Source organism: Balaenoptera borealis (genome assembly GCF_965194805.1).
Source record: "Balaenoptera borealis genome assembly, chromosome: 4".
NCBI classification, from domain to species: domain Eukaryota; kingdom Metazoa; phylum Chordata; class Mammalia; order Artiodactyla; family Balaenopteridae; genus Balaenoptera; species Balaenoptera borealis.
This window is the reverse complement of record NC_138861.1, coordinates 33,189,779-33,196,444: the sequence shown is the minus strand read 5'-3', so window position 1 is coordinate 33,196,444 and position 6,666 is coordinate 33,189,779. Positions and strand designations below refer to the sequence as shown.

The window sequence follows — 6,666 nt, the reverse complement described above, 5'->3', positions numbered from 1 at the left end:
ACCCTGAGACTGTCCAGGTTCCAGTACATAAGAAGTTAGAGATCAGAAAGCTACATCCCTTGATTACTTTGCTTTATTTCTTCATGGCAATCCCTTACAGAACTATAATTTGAAATGTTGACCTCAGTCCCACAAGGAATAATTTTGCATCTTAAATAGAACTCATGTTCAAGTACTTGGCCATTATATTCTGACATATTCTTTTGGGGATCGATGTTAAAAGGCCACTTTAATTGTCTCTCTACATATGACAATAAGACAATGTCAGAAATGTATGGATTGTATTTCTACTTGTAGTAAAGTTGTCTTGAATTCAATATTAGAGACAACTTAGTTCTTCCTGGTAAATTCTTATACTTTTTAGTGGGATGAGAGCTGTATAATTCTTCACACTTCCCTGTTTATTTCTGACCTATGGGAAGACAGAAGGATAAATGACTTTAAAGCAGTGAGCTAGCTGAACCTGAGGCTTCCCCTTCCCTTAGAAGCTCAAATTAAATTCCCAGAAGGTTGTCAGGTGCTAGTTACTGGCAAGCTGATTTTTCTCCACCTACAAAGCTGCTCTTATGTTCATCTCATAACAAGAGAGAACAGTAATGAGGCAGGTCCCTTGCCTGGAGCAAAAGCCCATAGGATGTCCAGCCAGACCCAGCCCAAGGCTACCACTGCACCATGATTCAGAGACCACAGGGGACCCGCTGACCCTTCTGCCCATGGGTTACAGCCAGCACCTAGTGACACTGCCTGCTCTCTTGAGCCCTTTTACTAGGAAACTCAGCACTAAATTCTGTGGCAAAATGCCCAAGGGCTTATGGGCTTATGATGTAAACATTTCAATAGGCATTATGGTTCTTATTTTTCCTTTTTTTAAATCATTACTTTAATGGTCCTATTATGTCTATTATGATAAGCTAGTTCAAATCCTTTTGGGAAGTAAATAGAGTATAAATAATAAATAAGTGAAACAAATAAATTCCTTTCCTTTGCCCAGCGTATACTGTATACTTTGGAAAACATGAAGAAACATCACTGCTCTCCAGGAGATTTCAATATCCATTGGGGGATGAGAAATACACTTGTTAAACCAACTAGAGAATATCTTAAGACTACTTATCATTTTTACTGCCAACTGTCTGATACAGACTACCTATTACAGAGATTCAGAAAAAGGTGGGTTCAGTATAGACAGAATTAGTCAAAGAAAGCTTCATATACGGGATGAGATACATTCCATGTAATGTCACATCTCTAGCTCCAAGCTCCCCACCAGCGTGCCAAATAGATACTGATCCCTTCTTGCCCCAGGGTAGCTGAGAAGGTGTGAAGCAGCAAGGGTAGCATCTGGCTGGGAGCAGCCTGTTCGGAGCTTGGAACAGCCCTCGATTTTACCCTAGTGGGTCACGTCAACATTATCATTTTCCTTGTGTGAAAAGCAGTCTCATGATAAGGTCTAGGGAAAATGGGACCATTTTACTGTATTAATTTCAGCTTCTCATATCTGATTACATTCAGTAAAAATTTCCTTTAAATGAAATTCAGCTAATCTGAATCTTTCTGGCTCAACTGGTTGGCTTTGCAAACAGTTTCCAAAAATTTACAGTCTCATAAAATCAGTCACTGTGCCTATTCGCTAGAAGCAATTTTGGCCAAATAAATAGTTCATTAGTTCATCCACTGTGGGTATTCAATAGTTGATTGTTGCTCCCATAAAAATAATCTGTTTGCTTCCCACTACTATGCAGGCAAGCTGACTTTCCACGATGGCTGACATGCACATATATGTACATATATATATATAAATTTTTTATATATATACAATCTGTATGTACATGTGTCTCCAAATAACACCTTATATCACTAAAAAAGAGGAAAATACACTTTGATTTATTATCATCAAGCTTCCACCTTCACATTGGCCAGTTCAGGCAAAAGTTCAAGTTCTTTCAGTGAATGGATTCTTAATCATTTTCCTTACACAAACAGTATGTTTACATCATAGAACTGAAAGTCAGTGAGAACCAAATAACAGAAAAATTCCAAATGTTCTTGGTTGGCCATGTTAAGAATCCACAAACACGAGAAAATAACTGACAATTTAGAAAAAGAAAATGGAGAAATAAGGGGAAAAAATGAAACAACTCTATGTTGCAACAATGTTCTGAGTACCAAAGACTTCAATGGCAAGGAAGGGACTCTAGAGGTAGCTTCCTAGAATATTATCCAGCCCTTCAGGCATGTGCCAAAGACCCTTCAAAGGAGAACTCAGTGACAGCTTTCAGCTGAAGCTGCCTGGTGAGGTGGCCTTAATGCAGCCCCCGTGAATGCTTCGAAGTTCACACCTTTCACAAATGCAGAAGTGCTTTTGTTTCCTTCCTTATTTTATATAAATTGCCCATATATTAAAAAAAAAAAAACACACATAATATTCTTCAGTTAACTCCAACTTCCTATAAGTGAATTTTCTACAGTCAATAGAAAACACCAACTCCCAAGTATTCAACTGTTACTGGGTTCTTTATGTCTACAATGAAGCCTAGATGAGGGGTTGGCAAACTTTTTCTGTAAAGGACCAGGTAGTAAATATTTAGGCTTTGTGGACAATACCCTCTGTGCTGCAACTATTCAACTTTTCTGTTACAGGGGGAAAGCAGCCGCAGACACTATATTAACAATGGCTGTGTTCCAATAAAACTTGATTTATGGACACTGATGTTTGAATTCCACATAATTTTTACATATCACAAAATACTACTCTTGATATTTTCAACCATTTTATTTGTTTATTTACTTATTTATTTATTTATTGGCTGCGTTGGGTCTTCGTTGCTACCCGCAGGCTTTCTCTAGTTGTGCCGAGCAGGGGCTACTCTTCGTTCAGTGCCTAAGCTTTTCATTACGGTGGCGTCTCTTGCTGTGGAGCACAGGCTCTAGGCGTGTGGGCTTCAGTGGTTGTGGCTCGTGGGCTCTAGAGCGCAGACACAGCAGTTGTGGTGCAGGGGCTTAGTTGCTCCGCGGCATGTGGGAGCTTCCCGGACCAGAGATCGAACCCATGTCCCCTGAATTGGCAGGCGGATTCTTAACCACTGTGCCACCAGGGAGGTCCTCAACCACTTTCAAATATAAAAATTTTCTTATCTGTGAGCTGCACAAAAACAAGCTGTTTGGAGCCTGATAGATATGGTTTGCTGACCCCTGGCTGGATCATTGGTTTTTAATGTGTGGCTCATAAACCATGTTGGTGAGTGAGAGAGGGGCGTTTGGAGCACAGAATCATTACAAGGAATCTTCAAACGAAGCAATGTCTCTAAAGAAATGACCTTCTTAGGTACATGCTATCTATTTTTCCAATGTATGTACATTCAACTGAAATTAGCAAAATAAAAATCGTAGTACCTTCAAGCAAGTTAACAAGGTAGTACAAGACAGTCAAACAGCTCCCGCCCAGTCCGCGGCGCGCCCCCTGGGCTGGTGAAACAGGCGGGGTTGGCGTATCCACTGCCTCCCGGCCGCCAGGGCGGCGTGGATCCCGGCCCCGGCGTTTGACAGCGGGCCGCGACCTCAGGTAGCCGCACCTCCCGCCGCCCCCGCCGCCGCCCCCTACATGTGGCGCGTCGCGGCTGCCTGGCCTTGGAGCACGCCTGCCGTCCCCCACAGTGGAGCTGGCCGGGCGGTTCCTGCTGGACGCGCTCGCGCCCCTGGAGGGCGCCCTGGGCTTCCTGTGCTACGTGCTGCTGAAGCTGGCGGGCTCGCCCTCCGGGCGCTACGCCGCGCCGCGCTCCGCATTTCGGCTGCGGGCACGGGCCGCCTGGGCGGGGCAGGAGCTGCCCTCGCTGGCGGTGCCGCTCCTCGCGTGCGCGGAGCGCCTCAGCCTCTGGCCCAACTGCATCCTCCTGACCATGTTCCTCATCCACTACGCGCAAAGGTTTTGTCTTGTGGTTGACAGGCATGCTGATAAACATCCATTCAGATCACGTCCTAAGGAACCTCAGGAAACCAGGGGAGACTGGATATAAAATACCAAGGGGGCGCTTGTTAATACATCACTGCAACCAACCACTTGGGAGAAGTCGAGTGGTGCGTCTACGCGCTCGCCAGCGGGTCCATCCAAGGCTGGGCTTTTGCTGTGTTCACCTTCTGTGTCCTGCTCACCAGGGCTCAGCAGCTTCACCAGTGGTACCACGAGAAATCTGAAGACTACGCAAAATTCAGAAAAATTATGACTCCGTTTTTGTTTTAAGTTCGTTGTCAATGGGGTTATCTTCAACTTGAAGCTTTTCGATCATGTTTCTCTCGGGATGATATAAATGAATTTACGTCTCGGTGATTTTTCTGCTACTTCACCTTTTGCAAGATTTGCTCTAGGAGTTTTTTCCACTAGCAAATGTGTAAGCTACCTAATAACAGTCTAATCAAACTGAAATCGCAGGTTGAAGTACGATGCTGCATACCAGGTCACGGGTCTGGAACTCTGTAATTGCAGCTTGACCCTCCTCTGATTTTGGGTTTGCCTCTGTGGACCCAAACATTCTCTACCCCTTGCACAACCCCCTACAGCAATGGGTTTAAGGTCAAAGGTGATGTTGTCCCCTCCCCCTATGGAGGCGTGTTCTGTCTTCATGTCCCTCTCATCCCCCTTAGGTCCGAGAGGCCTGGGTCCCCACAGAGTACCCACCATAGCCTCTCACTGTTGGGTGCTAGGCAGGCGGAGAAGTTGGGTGTAGGGAGAGGAGAGGCCCAGCGGAGGCCGGTGCAAACGGCCTCTGGCACCTGCTCCAGCCTGGTCCACCAGGTGACCTCACTGGCAGGACAGGGCACTGGAGGCATTCTTAAGGAGCAAGATGCTGGGTCCCCCATGAAAGGCCCTCAGCTGGGAGCACGAAGGTGCCACAGGGCAGCCCTCCCGTCTCTGGTCACTCGCCATGAGCCATTAGGAGTCTCTGGCTTGGGATGGTTTTTCTTCCTCCTTCTAGGTAGAATTAGAATTTTTTAAAGGCACTTTTTCCTTTTAAGTGCATCTCAATATTGCAAAACTATAATTTGAAGCAGAATTTCGTATTTTAGATGCACTCAAAACCTCCATGGAGATGAATGACAGTAATAAAATGTACTACTTATTGCCAGACATGTAAAAGAAATCTCCCCACTGGAAGGCTACCTACTGAGTCTCTTGCCCCCTCTGTGAAAATCCAATGAACACATGGTACAGACCCCTCCTCTCCTGGGACAGCACTACCTCTATTGCTTCCCGCATTTGCAGGGGTGGGAACCGAGCAAGGTGTAAGTGGAGAGAGTCCGTGTTCGCTTATGATGGCTAATGATGCTGGGTGGCAGAGGCCTCCAGGACACGCCTGACATTGTGTCCCGTATGTTCTCCGACCGACTGCCACCTTTGGGTAGGGAGCAGGCCCTCCTGCCCCCTGCACCCCGGGCCCCTGGGTACCCCATCGGCTCCCTCCCCCCTTCTCCTGGTTCATCTTCCCAACCAGGGGCTCGCTCCCCATGAGTTTTCATGTAGAAACTGTTCTTGGTGTTAGTGGCTTTTAGAGTCCCTGACGGTTTTAGAATTACCCGGAAAACTCTTCCTGATGTGGTTGTGCTTCATTTTTAACTAAAAATTGAATGCTTTTGTGGGGAAATTTTATGATCAAATAAACTTTGGCCCTTTTTCTGATTGAATTAATTACTTGAAACCATAAAGCAATAAATATTTAGGATCTCCTCCAGAAAACTCAAAAATGTGAGCAAGTCTTGACTGATTTGGGCCCCTGGGCTCTGGAAGGTGTACCTGGCCAGAAAGATGCTTGTCTGAGAACTAGAGATACTCATTGTGACTTTTACCTCTGTTGGTGCTTCTTTTTTATTTGAGTGACCAAAAGTTTGGGTTAAGTGGGGATTTGATGCCTGGTTACTACCTCACTAGCATGCACTGGGTAGATGATTGACATAGGAAGAGATCTTGCTCTATCTTGTCTGCCTGTCTTCCCTTTGCTAAAAACTGTAACTAGCAAATTATGACAATTTGTTATTGTGTTAGTTATAATAATTAAGGAGATTAATAAAATTACTGTTAAAAATTAAAAAAAAAAAAGATAGTCAAACAGATTTCAACCCACCTATTCCTAAGAGTGGCTGTTTTACTACTGTTCTACTACTACACTGAGAATATAGCAGTTCCAGTCTTTAAAACAAAATTAGGCACAAATGAAAGAATAAAGAAGAATGGAAGGAAAAAGGAAGAAAGGAAGGAATGAAGAGATGCGTGAGGGAGGGAATGATGGAGGGAGAAAAAAAGATCTGAACAAGGCAAGAGAAAGCAAGACATAAAGAGCGTGATCTCATTAGAAAAAGATACCGAACAATTACAAGAGAGGTAGAGAGAGACGGACATTCTGTAAAATAAAGCTCTCATATGTTTGGAGAGATGCTTCCTAATCTTTCCAGTACAGATAAAATCATAACATTAAAGAAACTAGACAATAGAGTCACAAGTACCATTAGTTTCATAAGTACACTTTTTAAACCTAAATTCCTTCAATCACATGCAAAATCTCAAAGGGTGTCAGGAACGCCAGCCTTTGTGTCAAATGCAAACTTTTATGTTTGGGAAGAAAAAAAGTAATAAACTGAAAGGGCTTGGGGTGCTAGAAAGATTATAATTATGTTAAT

General features: G+C 44.2%; 1 pseudogene across 1 annotated transcript; it reads left to right on the top strand.

Annotated features, from left to right (window-relative positions):
• The first annotated feature begins 596 nt into the window (after positions 1-596).
• Positions 597-4,854, top strand: LOC309628518 (3-oxo-5-alpha-steroid 4-dehydrogenase 1 pseudogene; annotated as a pseudogene). Its single transcript has 2 exons — positions 597-824; positions 3,567-4,854. The product of its transcript is annotated as a 3-oxo-5-alpha-steroid 4-dehydrogenase 1 pseudogene (transcript).
• Positions 4,855-6,666: the final 1,812 nt, after the last annotated feature.